The following is a 19102-nucleotide window of genomic DNA, read 5'->3' as shown; positions in this document are numbered from 1 at the left end:
GATGCCATCCAGTCATCTCATCCTCTGTCGTCCCCTTCTCCTCTTGCTCCCAATCCCTCCCAGCAGCAGAGTCTTTTCCAATGAGTCAACTCTTCACATGAGGTGGCCAAAGTACTGGAGTTTCAGCTTTAGCATCATTCCTTCCAAAGAACACCCAGGACTGATCTCCTTCAGAATGGACTGGTTGGATCTCCTTGCAGTCCAAGGGACTCTCAAGTCTTCTCCAACACCATAGTTCAAAAGCATCAATTCTTCGGCACTCAGCTTTCTTCACAGTCCAACTCTCACATCCATACATGACCACAGGAAAAACCATAGCCTTGACTAGATGGACGTTTGTTGGCAAAGTAATGTCTCTGCTTTTGAATATGCTGTCTAGGGTGGTCATAACTTTCCTTCCTAGGAGTAAGCGTCTTAATTTCATGGCTGCAGTCACCATCTGCAGTGATTTGGGAGCCCCAAAAACTAAAGTCTGACACTCTTTCCACTGTTTCCCCATCTATTTCCCATGAAGTGATGGGACCGGATGCCATGATCTTCGTTTTCTGAATGCTGAGCTTTAAGCCAACTTTTTCACTCTCCTCTTTCACTTTCATCAAGAGGCTTTTTAGTTCCTCTTCACTTTCTGCCATAAGGGTGGTGTCATCTGCATATCTGAGGTTACTGATATTTCTCCTGGCAATCTTGATTCCAGCTTGTGTTTCTTCCAGCCCAGCATTTCTCATGATGCACTCTGCATATAAGTTAAATAAAGCAGGGTGACAATATACAGCCTTGACGTACTCCTTTCCCTATTTGGAACCAGTCTGTTGTTCCATGTCCAGTTCTAACTGTTGCTTCCTGACCTGCATATAGGTTTCTCAAGAGGCAGGTCAGGTGGTCTGGTATTCCCATCTCTTTCAGAATTTTCCACAGTTTATTGTGATCCTCACAGTCAAGGGCTTTAGTCAATAAAGCAGAAATAGATGTTTTTCTGGACCCATTAAACAAAGTCAAAGACTATAGGTCCTCCTTAGGATTATAGGTAATATTCTGACCCATGTTCTGTGAGCTGTCCCAGAAGGTGGAAGAAGTTAACTACATGACGACCAGACTGTAGCTATGACATAAGCTGCCACAATTCCAAGAATCGGGTACAAATCAACCCTGGAACCAAAGATGAACTGTACTGAAAACAATCAAGATGACACTGATCAGACCACTGCATGACTGATTTCAAGATGACTATCTGACCCTGTCGTGCTGTTTCTGCATGTATTAGATTGGTGCAAAAGTAATTGCAGCTTGGCATTGTTGAAATTTGCTATCTAATATTGGAATACCTCCTTAAATAAATGCAGTTATGTTACATACCATCTTAATGTGCATTTCTTGCTCTATGTTTTTTGCTAATGACTTACTACTTTCTTTTATTTTATATGTATTTTAGACTATGGAAGTGATGTTAGACAAAAAGAAAATTTGAATGATTTTCTTATTTGAGTTCAAAATGGATCATAAAGCAGGAGAGACGACTTGCAACATCAACAGTGCATTTGGCCCAGGAACTGTTAACAAATGTACAGTGGTTCAAGAAGTTTTGCAAAGATGAGAGCCTTGATGAGCACAATGGCCAGCCATTGAAAGTTGACAAACAACAGTTGAGAGCCATCGTTGAAGCTGATCCTCTTACAACTACATGAGAAGGTGCCGAAAAACTCAGCGTTGACCATTTGACCATTTGGCATTTGAAGCAAATTGGAAAGGTGAAAAAGTTCAATAAGTGGATGCCTCAGGAGCTGACTATAAATTTTAAAAAAAATCATCATTTTGAAGTGTCATCTTCTCTTATCCTGCACAACAACAATGAACCATTTCTCAACTGGATTGTGATGTGCAATGAAAAGTGGATTTTATATGACAACCAGCAATGGCCAGCTCAGTAGCTGGACTGAGAAGAAGCTTCAAAGCACTTCCCAAAGCCAAACCCTTTTTGCATCATAAAAGCGATCATAATCACTATTTGGTTATCTGCTGATCCACTAGAGCTGACCCACTGTGACACTGGGTCAGCAGACCAGTATCAGTAGCGGATCAGCTGGTCTACTACTGCTGATCTGACCCACTACAGCTTTCTGAATCCTGGTGAAACCACTACAGCTGAGAAGTATGCTCAGGAAATCAATGAGATGCACTGAAAACTGCAATGCCTGCAGCCAGCATTGTTCAACAGAAAGGGCCCGATTCTTTTCCACCCAACAGTACATTTTACAACCAACGCTTCAAAAGTTGAACAAATTGGGCTACGAAGTCTTGCCTCATCTGCCATATTCACTGACTTCTCGCCAGCCAACTACTATGTCTTCAAGCATCTCAGAAACTTTTTGCAGGGAAAACACTTCCACAACCAGAAGGAAGCAGAAAATGCTTTCCAAGAGTTCATCGAATCCCAAGGCTCAGATTTTTATGCTACAGGAATAAACAAGTGTTTCTTGTTGGAAAAAATGTGTTGATTGTAATGGTTTTGATTAATAAAGATGTGTTTGAGCCTAGTTATAATGATTTAAAATTCAAGGTCCAAAACTGCAATTGCTTTTGCACCAACCTAATAACCTTTCTCTCTGCCTGTGCATCCCTGAAGCTCCCCTTTCAAAGCTCTTGCCATCTGATTGGCACGGGGGAACTGGCCTTTGGATATGAGTGTGCTTTCTCTGCAGGTTGCAGGCCTCCAGAATAAAGCAAGCTTTCCTTTCTACTAATCCTTGCCTCTGAAATATTAGCTTTCGATGATGAGCGTCAGACTGCAGTTCAGTAGCACTGATAATAAACAGTTTCTGGGGGTGGTGACCACGTGAAAGAAAGACTGTGAAATGTGCCAAAGAGATGTTGTATTTCTCAGAGGTGCCCGTGGAATCAGGATTGCCTTTCACATGACAATCACTGGGGTTTCCTGAGCATTATTCCCATGTAGAGAGTTCTGGTCACTGAACCACAGGAGCTGGCCTCAGGAGTAGTGGTCACTCTACATCATGAGCCAAGGGGGCCACAGTAACCCTGGATCCTTGTCCACCCCATCCTTTCTAATTTCCTTTATAGGACCTGTACTACGTTACCAAACACTAGGTGGCTTAAAACAACAGGATTATTATGTTTTCCCCAGAGTTCTGAGTGCTAGAACCCCAAATCTAAGCTGAGTTTTCTCCTTTTGAGGTCTCTCTCCTTGGCTTCCAGAAGCCTCTTCCTTCTCACCATGGGGGTGTCCACACTTCCTCATAATATAACATTCTGAAAAAACTAAAATACCCTGTCTCCAAATACAGTCACATTCTGAGATCCTGGGGGTTAGGACTTCAGCATATGAATTTGGGGTGGTGATGACACAGTCTGGCCCACAATAGGGGCAACACTATAGACGAGGTTACCATTACCATTTCATTTCATTGGTGTATGCGTCACTTATGTTAATATTGTATCTGGTGCTGCATGGAGAACTTTCAAACACATTAGCTCATTTTATCTTTTAGGTAGCTAGGACAGGGATTATTATTCTGCTTTTGTAAATGGTAACAGTAAGGTCTCAAGACTCAGTGACTTGCCCAAATTTATAAGCAGTTTATAAATTAAGTTTATAGATTAGTAAAAGTAGCAGAGCAAAGACTTTTGTAACTCCTGACTCTATTATTTTCTTTCTTTAAACTATTCATTTTCAATTTTGATGTACCCTCATATTTTATTTTATTATCCTTATATTTTATATATATTTCTTATAAATAGCATAAGGTTGAATAGTTTTTCTAGCCTGCAATTTTGTCTTTTAATTGAGACACTTTGTTCATTTATCTTTAATGTGATTACTGGCATATTTAGGATTAAAGCTATCATTTTACATGAGCCCACCCTGTTAAAAATCTAAAAATTAATCAATATCTTTACCCTCTTTGTGAGGGTGAGAAAGTTGCTCAGTCATGTCTGACTGTTTGCAACCCCATGGAATAGTCCATGGAATTTTCTAGGACAGAATTCTGGAGTGAGTAGCCATTCCCTTCTCCAGCAGATCTTCCCAACCCAGGAATTGAACCAAGGTGTCCCGTATTGCAGGCAGATTCTTTACCAGCTGAGCCACCAGGGAAGCCCAAGAATACTGGAGTGGGTAGCCTATCCCTTTTCCAGGGGATTTTCCTAACTTAGGAATCGAACCAGAGTCTCCTTGATTGAAGGTGGATTCTTTACCAGCTGAACTACCAGGGAAGCCACACTGGGACCCTTTGAGGGCTGCTAATTCATCTATTTGCTTTCCTTCTGACTTGTCGCATATTTTATTCTATGTTTATAAACCCCTGTGTATGATTATTTATCATACATCAGTCATGGTTTTAACCTTCTCAAAGACTGTAATTGTTTTATAAAGTTGAGGTTCCCTTGTATATCAATAATTTTTTCTACTCATTTCTTCTTCCTATGGGTCCCTCCCAAGGGAGATTATTTCCCTTATGACTGAAACACAGTCTTTGGAATTTCCTTTCATGATAAAGTGTTGGTTGCAAAATATTTCAGTTTTTGTTTGCTTGTTTACTTATGTTCTTATTTCACCCTGGTTTTTAAAAGACACTTTTTTCCTAACATAGAATTTCAGGATAATGGTTGTGTCTTTGTTGTAATGAAGATGACATTTCTCTGCCCTCCAAGTGCCATCGTTTTGGTGAAAAGTCAGCAGTCAGTCTGGACCTTCTTTGAGGGAATCTGCATTTCCCTTGCCTCACAGTCCAGCTTAATTTCTTTTCTCCTTGTCTTTGATATTCTGCAGTTTCTCTATGTTGTATCTAAAGGTAGGTTTCTTTTTACTTATCCTGAGCTTTTGAATATGTGGATTCCTGTCTTTCAACAGGTTTGGGAAGTTATTAGCCTGTGTTTCTTCAAATATTGCCTCAATTCCATTTTTTCTCTCCTCTCACTCTGAAGAATTGACAGGCTGGGCTTCATCAAAATTAAAATAGTTATTCATCAAATAACACCACTAAGAAAATGAACATTCAAACCACTCACTAGCAAAACATATATCTGACTAAGGATTGGTGTCCAGGCTATATAAAAATCTAAAATTCAATAACAAAGACTAAAATGCAATAAAACGGGCAAAATATTTTTAATAGACACTTCACAAAAGAACATATAAATGGATGATAAAATAAGCATATAATCATGCTCATTACAATGACTATTGTAACAGATAGAACAAAATAACAAGTGCTGGCAAGAATATGGGGAAATTAGAATCCTCATGCATTGCTAATGACAATGTAAAATCGTATGGCCACTATGGAAAATGTTATAGCAATTTCTAAAAAAATTAATGTTAGAATTACCATCAGACATGGCAATTCTACTTCTGAATATATACAAAGAAATAAAAGCCAGGGAGTCAGAGTGATTTACACACCCGTATTCATTGCAGCATTATTCCCAATAGGCAAAAGGTAGAAGTGGCCCGTGTCTGTTAACAGAAGACTAGGTGAACAAAATGCGGTGTATATGTGCAATGGGATATTGTTTACTCTTAAAAGGGAAAGAGGTTCTGACCCTACAGCATGGATGAGCCTGAAGACATTATGTTAAGAGAAGTAAGCCAGTCATGAAAGAACAAATACTGTACTATTCTGCTTATAGGATGTCCCTAGAGGAGTCAGACTCATAGAATGTAGAATGGTGACTGTCAGGGACTGGGGAGAGGGGAATGGAGAATTATCATTTAATAGGAACAGAATTTCAGCTTGGGGAGATGAAAAGTTCCTGTGGGTGGATGGTGGTGATGGTTATACAACAATGTGAATGTATATAATGTGCAGAGATGTACACTTACAGATATTTAAAACGCTAAATTTAATGTTATATGTTTTTACCACAGTTGGAAAAAATGATAAGCATATGAAAAAGTGCTCAATGTTTTTAGTCATCGGATAGATGCAAAATAAAAGAACAATCAGATACTACTCTATACTCATCATTGTGGCTAAAATGAAAAAGATTGGCACTAAAATTTTGTCAAGTATGTGGAGCAACTGGAATTCATACTCTAGGAATTGCAAACTGGTACAGCCACTTGGGGGAACATTTGGTAATTTCCTATAAAACTAAACATCCTGCTGCTTCTGCTGCTGAGTCGCTTCAGTTGTGTCCGACTCTGTGACCCCGTAGATGGCAGCCCACCAGGCTCCCCCGTCCCGGGATTCTCCAGGCAAGAACACTGGAGTGGGGTGCCATTTCCTTCTCCAATGCATGAAAGTGAAAAGTGAAAGGGAAGTCGCTCAGTCGTGTCCAACCCTCAGCGACCCCATGGACTGCAGCCCACCAGGCTCCTCCATCCATGGGATTTGCCAGGCAAGAGTACTAAACATACACCTGCTCTATACCTGATAGTGCTATTCCTAAGAATTTACCCAGTACGATTGAAAATATAGTCACAAAAGGACTTACACAAGAATACTATTAGCAACTTGATTCATAGCAATAAAATCTGGAAATAGACCAGGTGTCCATCAGTAGACATATGGATAAACAATCATGTACGGCTGTATAATGGAATATTATTTAGCAATAAAGAGGAGCAGACTACAGATGCACATAACATGAATGGGTTTCTAAAACGTCCTCAGTGAAAAAGAAATTTACACAGAAACATGTGTACTGTTGAACATAACTTAGCAACTGCACATCAAATATGTACTGTGATATTCCATTTATATAATATTCTAGAAAAGGTAAAGCTAGTCTATGGTGTAGCAAAATATCAGAGCAATGGTTGCCTCTGGGAGTGGCATGGAAATTGAAAAGTGGCATGAGGAGATTTTTTGGAATAATGGAAATGTTTTATATCTTGATACAGGTTGGGATTACCAAAGTCAAATACAGTGACTGTATGATTAAGATCCGTCCGTTTCATTTTATGTACATTTTAACCAAAAGGAACAATTGCAAGCAAAAAAATAGAATGTCAGAAATTCTGATACTTTCTACATTAATTTTGTTTTGTATTTTTCTTTTTAGGGTGTATATCTGAATTACATCTGAGTTACATAGGATAATTTCCTCTTATTGATCTTTCCATCTTCTTCTCACTTACTTAATCTATTGTTAAATCCTTTTGTTCAGTTTTAAATTTCTGGTATTGAATTTTTAACTTTTAGAAAAATTTTTTAAAATTTGTATATTTTTAATTAAATGACACTTGCTTTATAAAATTGTGTTGGCTTCTGCCAATATGTCATCATGAATCAGCCATAGAACTTTTAGAAAATGTTAAAAATTATTTTACTACTTTTCAAATTAACTGAGCCATATTTTTACAGTTTCCTGCTTCCTGTGGGTATCTGTTACCTCTCTTCTTACTTCTCTAACAGAGCAAGTGTGTGAATCTGCCAGTCCCAGAGGCTGAAGTCTTGGAGTCGGTCTGCTACTTACTGTTTTGCTTCTTACTCATGCTACCCTTTTCTGTGTGTACTTGACAGTGCTCTGTTCAGTGTCTTTGAAGAAACCCAGAACAAAGATGATTGTCTTCGGAAAGGATCGTATTTGCTTCTGCCAGGGATCTCCTCAGTTCAGTTCAGTTCAGTCGCTCAGTTGTGTCCGACTCTTTGCGACCCCATGAATCGCAGCACGCCAGGCCTCCCTGTCCATCACCAACTCCCAGAGTTCACTCAGACTCATGTCCATCGAGTCAGTGATGCCATCCAGCCATCTCATCCTCTGTCGTCTCCTTCTCCTCCTGCCCCCAATCCCTCCCAGCATCAGAGTCTTTTCCAATGAGTCAACTCTTCGCATGAGGTGGCCAAAGTATTGGAGTTTCAGCTTTAGCATCATTCCTTCCAAAGAAATCCCAGGGCTGATCTCCTTCAGAATGGACTGGTTGGATCTCCTTGCAGTCCAAGGGACTCTCAAGAGTCTTCTCCAACATCACAGTTCAAAAGCATCAATTCTTCAGCGCTCAGCTTTCTTCACAGTCCAACTCTCACATCCATACATGACCACTGGAAAAACCATAGCCTTGACTAGACAGACCTTAGTTGGCAAAGTAATGTCTCTGCTCCTAGGATACTACTAATCTGAGATGATGTGAAACTAAATCCATAGGTCTCTTGGCCCCTGTAGGTGACATGGGCTGCAAATATATGAGACAGCTCAGCCTGATTTTACAGTTCCCCAGGAATCTGCCCCCATGCCACTAGCACGCACTCAGCACTAAGGCCACTGGCTTTTCAGGTCCTTGAGTTCCATACGGGCAGGGCTTACTCCTGGCTTACTCCATTACGCTTACCCATGGTGTAGGCTTCAGGGTCCCAGCTTCATGAGGGAGGTACCAAGTTTTGGCAAACTTTTAGCCCTCAAGTGCAAAGTAAATGAGATAAGCAAACATTCTTGGGGCAAGAGCTCTTTCTAGAATCACTGGCCTTGCTGGCTCCTGTCAGATTCTGGACTAATTTTTTGCTTCCTTGTCAACTCTTCAGTGCCTGTAAGATGTTTAAAATACTTGATCTGACTTTTTAGTTGCTTTCCACAGGAGTGTTGTTCCAAGAACTCAGCCTGTAATATTCCCTAAAAATAGAACTTAACATCTCTCACTGCGCAAGCCTGGCTTTGGCCACCCCTGAAATACAGCTCAAATCTCACACATAGGCTTAAGAAATTTTGCCCCAAATTCTGTTGCCTTATTTTTAAAGCTGTTATTTATTTTTCCCCTGGCCTAAAAATGCACTGGGTCTGAAAACTGCCAAGGATGACAGGGCACCAACTGGGAGGCAGAGCTGCCTGGAGCCCTGAACCCCAGCACTAATGTGCCATGTGTCAGCAGGGACCCACTGGGCCAGGGGAAAATAAAGGGCAAAGGATCAAAGCAACTCGCTCAAAGTGATAAATCACCATGATGCTTTCTGTAGAGGGGATGACAGGTGATTTTTTTCTGCTTTTTATACTTCATTATTTTTTTTAACTTTTTTCCAAAATATATGTGCTATGTTAATATTAAACATACTTAAGTGAAAAATGAAAAAAGTTAATAGAGAAAAGGCCCTTCCATACTCACAGCCCTGAATGGTATTCCCAGCAGCAGATATAGGTTTGGACAGATGCATTTGCACCCAAAGGAGTGATGGGAAGCAGAGAAACTGAGCCCGACAGAGGAGCTTAGGACTTTGGGCTGGGCCAGGAGTCAGAGGATGGCTGTGTCCAGCATGATCCCAAGGCAGCCTCTGCTAAAGGGACTAAACCTGTTTCTTCCATTTCTTCAGTCTCAGCTCCTGAGTGAGCTGGGCAGATAGCACTGGGAAAAGCATCTCTGAGTTCCAGCCCCGGCTCAGTGGATGACTTTGGTTTCCATGGGTAACAGCAATGGGGAGCTCTGCTCAAGGTGGTCCCCATTCCTCTGATAGCCTGCAATCCTGCTCCCTTCCAACTCCTCCTGCCTGGGACCCCTGGGACAGGAAGGGAAGGCTGTTCTGAAGCCCTCAGGATGAAGGAGAAGGGGATGAACCAAGAAGATGAGACTCCAGTGCTCTAAAGAGTTTCTTCACCTCCAAGTTCTCTGTGAAGTTCTGAAAAGTCTCCGTTTGCACTTTGCCCTTCTGAAGCCAGAGCACCCACAATTCTGCTCCCTCATCTCCATTCAACCACACATATTTATTGAGTGTCTCTTCTATTGAGTCACTGAAAGGTACTGTGTGGGGTAACTACATTGCACTTGAACTTCTCCAGTAAATGCTTTAAAAGGATGCCTTAGATGCTTCCCAGCTCTGAAAGGTTCTCTGGAGTCTAGGTTTTCCTCTAAGCTTTGTTTTTGGCCTCTAGTTTGGGTGCAGGGCAGGCAGGTGGAAAGCCAGACCCCAGGCAGCCCACATGCTGGGATCACCAGGGGCGCCCAGAACTTGCCTCCTCCCAGAGAAACTATTTATTTCTTCCTACACTGCCCTGATAGCATATTGAAAAGCAGAGACATTACTTTGCCAAAAAAAGGTCTGTCTAGTCAAGGCTATGGTTTTTCCTGTGGTCATGTATGGGAGAGTTGGACTGTGAAGAAAGCTGAGCATTGAAGAATTGATGCTTTTGAACTGTGGTGTTGGAGAAGACTCTTGAGAGTCCCTTGGACTGCAAGGAGATCCAACCAGTCCATTCTGAAGGAGATCAGCCCTGGGATTTCTTTGGAAGGAATGATGCTAAAGCTGAAGCTCCAGTACTTTGGGCACCTCATGCGAAGAGTTGACTCATTGGAACAGACTCTGATGCTGGGAGGGATTGGGGGCAGGAGGAGAAGGAGATGACAGAGGATGAGATGGCTGGATGGCATCACTGACTCGATGGACGTGAATCTGAGTGAACTCCGGGAGTTGGTGATGGACAGGGAGGCCTGGCGTGCTGTGATTCATGGGGTCACAAAGAGTCGGACACGACTGAGCGACTGAACTGACCCGCACTGGCGCTGCCCTGGCTGTGGAGGCCAGGAATTTGAAAGCTGGGGATCTAGCAGCCCTGAAATTATAGGGCATATCTTGCTTCCAAGGGAGGACACACAGTGCTCCAGCAGGGCTGGAGGTGCCCTCACAGCCGAACCTGCTCGAGTCTCTGTGCCCCCTCCCCAGCACCTCCCTGGCTGCCTCCTAGTCCCAGCCCTGCACTGGGTGGTCATGTTTTTTCCAAAGGGCAATCCAGGCACTGTGAGGCAAACAGATTTGTTTCCGGCCACAGGAGAGCACAGGGTCACGGTTCGTTCACAGCCAGGGAAGTGTCCTTTTTCTCCACTTGTCTTCCTGGTTATCCAAGGACAAAGGCGTGGGGCCGTTGGTCCCTCAGCTGGGGGAGCCAAGACATCTAACATCAAGTCTTGATTATTCTTTAGCTCATTTTCCAAAAGCACCCAGAACTCTGTCACTCCCCTCTGGCACACCCTGCAGCTATCAATCAATTTGCTGGTTTACTCAGCAAACATTTGCTGAGCTTCTCCTATGTGCAAGCACTGTGCTGGGAGACAAGGAGGCCAACTGGACAGTCTTGGCCTTAGCTTCAGGGAGCCCGTGTAGGAGACCAAATTTATCAGTTGTTCAGTCGCTCAGTCATGTCTGACTCTTTTCTACCCCAAGGACTGCAGCACACCAGGCTTCCCTGTCCTTTAATATCTTCTGGAGCTTGCTCAAACTCATGTCCATAGAGTTGGTGATGCTATTCAACCATTTCAGCCTGTGTCGCCCCCTTCTCCTCTTGCTTTCAATCTTTCCCAGCATCAGGGTCTTTTCTAGTGAGTTGGCTCTTCGCATCAGGGGGCCAAAGTATTGGAGTTTCAGCTTCAGCATCAGTCCTTCCAATGAATATTCAGGGTTGATTCCCAGGTCAGAATTCATCAGACTATGATACAAATGGATATGAGTCTGTCCGTGTGGCACAGGCTACAAGAGGCATGGCATGTGACCATGTAGACGCCAAGGGGGATGGGTTCCTGAGCAAGCATCTGTGAGGCACTTTGTTTTTTTTGTTTTGTTTTGTTTTTAATTTTATTTTTTTACTTTACAATACTGTATTGGTTTTGCCATACATTGACATGAATCCACCGCAGGTGTACATGACTTCCCAACCCTGAACCCGCCTCCCATCACCCTCCCCATATCATCTCTCTGGGTCTGTGAGGCACTTTGAAGGTGAGGAGGAGGCGGCAGGTGAACTGGGGAGGCTGGAGCTTCTCCACCAGCAGAGAGGTGGCTGTGGCTGGGGTAGGGGTGGGGAAGAGCAGTGGGCAGCAAGGATACAGAGGAAGTAGACACAGCTTGACGATCCACCACCTCTGAGTGTAGATTTTCTCTTTATTCTAAGAATGATGGAAAACCATGAAACTGTTTCAAGCAGAGAGAGAAGGGGAAGCTGCATTGCTAGGGCAGAAGGGGTTCCAGGATGCCTCTTGGGCCTCTGACTTACCCGTGGATGCCCACTGAAGCAATGGCTCCTGGAGTGTGTGAGCTGTGGCTCGTGTGGGAGCCAGGTAGATTGGTGGTCCCAGGCAGGAGGGGTCCTGGCCTTGAGGGGATGCAGCCTAGACCCTGAGGGGAGGTGCAGCCAAGGCCTTGAGACGGGGTACACGCTGGGTCCCAGGATGGGGTTGCAGCCTGGACCTTGAGAAGGGGGTATACAGTCTGAGTCCTGAGGCGGGAGTGTGCTATGGGCTGCCCCCTCGCACTTTTTCTCCTTCCATTCTGGAACGTTCTCTATAGAAAATTCAGAAAAACCACAGAATGAGGGTTTGTGCTGTTTTCCTCCCATCGCTAGGCACTGAAGCAAGGAAATCTTAAATGATAAATGAGCCTCGCAGAAACCTGCCTCAAATAGCATTGCTTTATCCAGGGTTTGTTCAGAGGGGCCTGGGGGGCGGGGTGGAGGAGGGAAGGAGGGGGAGGGGAGGGACGGCAGCTGTCCGCCCTGCCCGCCGGCCGCAAGGAATCAACCCCCACCACCTGCCTCTATTTTTATATCAGTGCCTGTTCGTATCTAGTGGGTTGAATCAGCCTCCCAGTGGTGGAGGGGAATTATGAAGCCATCCCTCTCTCTTGCGAGATCTTCATCTTTTCCCTGGTCTGCGGTGACCCTGCCAGGCCATCAGAGCTGTGGGGACAGAACAGAGTCACCCCGGACACCAGCCTGGGTTCGGCAGCGAACGAATCCAGCACGGTGGCAGCTGCACAGGGGGCTGGGTGGAAATTGTGCCGCCCGGCGGCGTGACGGCCTCAGTGAACAGCGGTGGATAACAGACCCTAAGAAACCCTCAGAAACTCGGGCAGGAGCCTGGGGTCGGCAGTCAGATGCCCGAGGAGCCTCCCTCCTCTGGGCAGTGCCACCTCCTTCAAACCCATGGCGTCTGTGAGCCCCCTTCTGGTCTCTGCGAGGGAGCAGCGAGCCCAGCCCAGCAGGGTGGGAGGATCTCAGCAAATCACTAGTTCTTCCTCTTTGCTGTGTCTTGAGAAGAGCTCTGCGCACTAGCCTAGCTCTGTGACGGGTACAGGAGCCTTTCTGAGGTCACTGGCAGGGGTCAAGGGCTAAAGGTGCTCTGCCATGTCCCTTTGGGCCCCTCTGGGGCTCAGCCTCGGAAAAGGCAATGGCACCCCACTCCAGTACTCTTGCCGGGAAAATCCCATGGATGGAGGAGCCTGGTGGGCTGCAGTCCATGGAGTCGCTAAGAGTCGGACACGACTGAGCGACTTCCCTTTCACTTTTCACTTTCATGCTTTGGAGAAGGAAATGGCAACCCACTCCAGTGTTCTCGCCTGGAGAATCCCAGGGACGGGGGAGCCTGGTGGGCTGCCGTCTATGGGATTGCACAGAGTCGGACACAACTGAAGCGACTTAGCAGCAACAGCAGCAGGGGCTCAGCCTGCACTCAGGTAGAACAAGATCATCTCTTAGAGGTCATAGCTTCTCTGAGGTCCTGTACTTTCAATCTCTTGTTTATTTGGTGCATCCAATCAGAGGCTGCTGCTGGTTCCTGGCTCCTGAAGTTAGGTGTTTGCATCAAATCACAGGATGAATATTGCTAGCCTTGGGTCTAGAGACCCTTGGAAGACGGAATCAGGGTTGACTCTCATTGGCAGTGAAGGGGTAGGCTGGGAACAATGCTCCGTCTCGCTTGCTCTGTGGGCTGGGCACCGGCCTCACCAGCCCCCCAGCTTCCAGGCCTGGTGAACAGCCATGAGTCTCGGGTCTCCCCTCTGATGTTCCAAGTGTGAACCTGGTGGCCCAGGCCTTGGGCCTGCCTGTGCCCTGAGGCTGGAGCTAGCCAGGCCGACCCTGACCCGGAGCAGCGCAGAGCCCTAAAGGTCACGGCGGCAGAGCAGGCACCTGGCCACTGGCACAGCCTCACCTTTTGGGGACTCCAGGGCCGGCAGCTGTCCTCCCCTTCACACACTCCACCTGACCCTAGAAGGAAGCAGAGGGGCAGCGACAAGTGGCCAGTTTTTTTTCCCTTTCTCCTTGGGCACTGTGTGCCCTCCCCTTCCTGTTGGGTGTCTGGAAAGCTTGTTCTGCCCATGGCCCCAGTCAGTGGGCAAGGCATGGCCGCCAGGGAGAGGCAGTCGGGTCTTAAGCTCCTTCAAGGCTGTCCTTGGCTTCAGGTGCCTGGCCACCGTCTCGTTAATCTCAGGCGCTCCTCGGGAGTGGGGGCCCTGCCACTCCTCCTAGGGGGCTGGCTCTGGGGCTCCACTGGCCCAGCGCTGGGTCTCTTCCCATGGTGACCTGGGGTTGGGAGGTCTTCCCTGCCCCCTGCCCCTGTGTCAAGGAGCTGCCAGCCCCAGAGGAAAGCTAGAAGTTTTCCCATTTTGCAGATTGGAAAGTCAAGGCCAAGAGGTGATGATACAGTCTCAGGCTGCTGTTGTGTATAGAAGCTGGTTATTTCTCCTAGGATGCATGGGGGAATGTGGTGGTGAGGATGGTGGGCAAGTCTGGGGCAGCCCTGGAAACAGTCAGGGTCCTTACGTGGAAAGACTAAAGGGGCACGACCCTCCTGCATCCCCTCAGTCAGAGTTAGCTTTGAGGACAAAGCTACCACCTCCTTTAATGGATTTGCTGTTTTTCCCTCTTCTAAGCGGCCTCTCTGCGCTCTGTGCTCCTGCTTTGCCATTTCACAGGTTCATTACCGTTCAGTCTGGGCCACAGACTGGGGACAGGAAGGAGGGTGTGGGGGAAGCTGGCTTTCTGGGCCGCCTCAGCGACAGCTGGGCCGCATGCCTGCCATTCCCCTCGGCGGGCTCATTCTCTCGATATAGGGGCTGCTGGCACAGCCGGGGGCCTGCTTCCAAGGCTGGGCGCCCTGCTGCTTTAGGGCAAGGCCAGCGGGCCGGGCTGGGCGTCAGCTTTCTCTCTGTCCTTGCATGGCCAGGGCCCGCAGCCCGTGTTCTGATTTGTGTGTATTATTAGGTCTCAGGACTCCTGCAGTCCTGGGCGATCCTCGGAGGGTGGGGCCCAGCCTGTCTGTGGAGGGAACGTGTCGTGGAACTTGGACTTTGTCGGGGGTCCTCCAGCCCACTTGAGAGGACAGGCAGACCAGCTCCTGCTGGCAGATTGAGAAGGGGCCTCAGGAGCTATCAACACCTTTTCTTGCTGTTCTGCCACCTGTCTCTGAGCTCCCGATGCTCAGCCATCCCCGCCTGCACCCACTGCCTCCCAGGGGCCGGTTTCTGTTCTATAAACTAGTTCATGGCTGATGGAGGCTTCACTGTTTTCTTTCCCTGATAATACTGGGGCAATTGATGCCGTGACTCTACAAGGAGAGTTAGTTTCGGAAATTGGGACCACACTGCTCTGGTGGGCACAGAGGCACCCCCGTGCCCAGGCCTGGCCTGGCTGCTGAGTCCTGAGAAGGGACGGATGCCTGGACACTATTCCACAATGACTATGAGAGGGGAGAAGCTGAGCAGCTTTGCCATCAAGGGGATGGAGAGACAGGCCCCTCACTCTTTGCTTTCAACAAGGAAAGCTCACTGCCCGCTGCCTTGGGGGCTCAGAGCCAGTGGGCAAGTTTAGTTTGATTTGATTATCATTATTATCATTAATCTTTTGTTTACAGGCAAAGAACTTCATTAACATTTGTTTCAAGGTCTATTCCCAGGCTTCTTCAGCTTAGTGAGCTGTGGAGAGTGAATTGTTTAAGCAAAGGGTGAAAAGAACTGCAGTGTCCAGGAGGCTTGGACTTAAAACTACTAGAGATCTAGATTTTATCAGATTCATGAACAAAAGTTTTAAAAGCAGCCATAACAGAATGGCAGCTCCCAGTTACATCCCAGGTTTTGTCACCTTCTGATGTTGACTCAGTCCAGTTTGCTTGGCTCTTGGAATTCTCCAGGAGATCTGATCCTCATCTTCTCTCCTCACCTGGGTTTGAGCGTAGCTGAGAAGCTGGTCCGGGGAGGCGGTGCTTGAGGCGGGAGCTGCAGGAGGAGCCACCCCTCAGGGTGGGCGCCTCACGCCCATCCCTTGCCTGAGCCCGTGGTGAGACCCCTTCCCAGGGGTTGGCTCAGGGTGAGAACTGCAGTCTTTCTTCAGAGGGCACCTCCCCCACAGCAGGCAGCTCAGGGGCCAGTCTCCCCTGGGCTCTCATGGCCCCGGAGGCCCCACCTCCCCCAAGGACCCTCCACCGCAGATGTGGCCACTGGCCCCAGGGAGGCCTGGACACATATGTGGGCTCTGCCCCTTGCTCCTGCGGACAGTCCCTCCTGACTGAGCCCCTGAGTAGTCTTATCTTCAGGGTCTGTAAACAAGGGGCACCGCGGTCACTCCCCGGGGCCTCTCAGCCCAGCCCTGAAATCCTGCCTGCTCTTCGACTCCAAGCTCAGGACTGAGTGGGCTCCTGAGGCCCTCTCGACTATGGCAGTCCTGGTGGACCCTCCGCCCTTAGGGAGGAGATCTTCCCCGCTCCCTGCTCGCAGCACCGGGGCCAGGGGCCTTTGTGTGTCCTCTGTCCTCTGCCTGCCAGCATGGGCCACCATGTCACCACGTGTCAGAGGGAGAGGTGGTATTTGGGCCGCCCGGAGAAAAGCATCCTGGAGCGGGTAAGTGCAACAGACATGGTTGCTGAATGTATTAGGGATTTATCAATTAGAGATTTTTCAAAAAGGAACTTCTATTTTGGAAACAGTTTAGCTCTGAAGGGAAGTTTCCCTGGGAGGACATAGACTCCCATGCATCATGTCTCCCTCCTCCCCCTGGTTACGCTTCTGTTTCCTGGAACATTTGTCAGTCTTGGCAACCAGCCTTAGTGCGACGCTGTCACCCACTCCGGGCTTTCTTTGGGTTTCTCCTGTTCTGCGTTTGCTGCCCTCATTTTGCTCCAGGACGGCCAGTGCGTCGCACAGGGTTGTCACATTCATTTCCTCTGGTCTGTTTACAGTTCCTCAGTCTTTTCTTGTTTCTTGTGACCTCAACAGGAGTAGTGGTCAAGTATTTGGTAGAAGGTGCTTCAATTTGGGTTATGCCGGTGTTTTCCTCACGATTAGGCTTGGGTTATGGGTTTTGGAAAAAGCATAGCACATGGCTGAGGGCTGCCCGACAGCGTTCTCCACCCCGGGGACTGTTCCAAATGTCCCCACAATATTCCTTGGCTCCCAGGCGTAAAGGAGAGGGGTGAAGCACCAGCCCCTTGGAGTGGGCACTGTATCTATATACTGTAAGAAACCCTTTGTAAAGAGAAGCGGCCCCTTCTCACCCATTTATATACTTATTCAATCATGATTTTCATTAGTATGGGTTATATATATATATATATGTGCATGTATATATAGTTATTTTGTACTTTGGGTTGTAATCTAATACTATATTTTTTATTCTGTTGTTCAAATCCTTCTGAATTTGGCAATAGAAACTCTTTCAGGTTGGATAAGATAGTAGGAAATACATGTATTTTTGGTCCCTGCCATAGGTTCCTGGCACAGAGCTTCTAAGATCCTTGTGATTTCCTGAGTGATAGGAGTGTCTTCTGTTCTAGTGAGGTGACTTTGGGTCCTGGGTAAGGGCGGGTCACCAGCAAGATCCAGGCAGGATGAGAATCCTGGAATTGTCAGCCCCATCCCCCATTGAGAAGAGCTGAAAGTGGAGTTGATGACCCATCAGAAATGGCAGCCTGCTCCAGTGTTCTTGCCTGGAGAATCCCATGGACTGAGGAGCCTGGCGGGCTATAGTCCACAGGGTCAGAAAGAGTCGGCCATGACTGAAGCGACTTAACACATAGACAGACAACTTATGATGAAGTTTCCATAAAGCTCAGGATGCTAGGTCATTAGAGGCTACAGGGAGGGGCCCACAAGGTGCTATCTTGACCCCAGGATCCTAAAAAGTGTGGTCTTCACTTCTGTAGGAGAAGCCTAGTCCAGGCTCTCGCCCAGCACATTCCTGTCTGTCTCTGCCATTGTGGCGGACCTGTGCCTTCACCTCTTGGGACATTGGCAATGCCCAGTCACCAGCCACATGGCCAGTCTGCTGCCAGCCCCCTCCTCTGCATGGGCACAGAAGGGCTGCACTGCCTGGGCCTGAGGTCCCCTCTGTAAGTCGGGACAGAGGGCCCATCTGAAGTTTACGCGGGACACAGAGATCTTGGGAGCACCAAGACTGAAGGGAGAGCAAGCAACACGACTGTTGTAAAATGGATTATAACTCCCTCTGCTTCAGACCTGCTGCAGGTGGGGCTGGCGGAAGGCACTCCCGGCTGGGGCTGCATCAGTGCTGATCCCAGAGGGAACAGAGCTCCCAGGGAGGGAAACAGGATGTGAATCAGACGCAGGCAAGGCAAGGTGGCAGACACTTATTGGGCATCCACTGTGTACCTGGCACTGTGACCAGGTGGGGAGATGGCAGAGGGAGAAGAGACATCCTTCCTGCCCAAAGAGCCCACTGTTTCTGAAGGAAAGAGGCGCAGGAAACCACCGTGTTAGTAGGGGTGCTGGCCAGGGACATCTCCATGGGCCCACCTCCTGGAGACCGAGTCCCTGCCTGCCACTCTCATTGCAAGCTCCCAGGGAATCTTCAGAGAGGCGTGAAGGGAGGAGCACATGCCCTGTGCTGGGCCCTTCTGCTTTTGCCTCAAATAGCGGCAGGCCAGGCAAATGGGACCTGTTCCCTTGGAAGCAGAAAAGCCTACAGTAGGGTGATACTGAGGACAAATTGCCCCCAAAGATGTGCGAATCCCCAGGACCTGTGATCCTGGTACTGTATATGTCCAAGGAGACCACAGTTGTGACTAGGGAAAGGGCCTTGAGAAGGGAAAGTTATCCTGGATTGTCTGACTGGGCCCAGTGTAGTCACAGGAGTGCTTATGGGAGGGAGGCGGGGATTCAGAGTCAGACGAGTGAAAATGGGGGTGAGGCAATTCCAGCAGGGGACCAGGACCCAAGGAAGGCAGGCAGCCTCTAGGGGAACGGCCGCTCCTGCCAGGGGGAGCGCAGCCCTGCTGACAGCCTTCTCAGACTTCTGGCCTCCAGAAATGCCAAACGGCATTTGTTACAGCAGTGATAGGAAACTAACACAGGTGCTTTATGAAAAATGACCCTTCCTAGGGCTGACCTCCTTCTCAGCCTGGACCACAGGTTGTACAGAAGTGATGGAGATGGTGTTGTGAAGC

Source organism: Ovis canadensis, chromosome 25 (assembly GCF_042477335.2).
Source record: "Ovis canadensis isolate MfBH-ARS-UI-01 breed Bighorn chromosome 25, ARS-UI_OviCan_v2, whole genome shotgun sequence".
In the NCBI taxonomy this organism is placed as follows: domain Eukaryota; kingdom Metazoa; phylum Chordata; class Mammalia; order Artiodactyla; family Bovidae; genus Ovis; species Ovis canadensis.
This window is presented reverse-complemented; position numbering follows the sequence as displayed.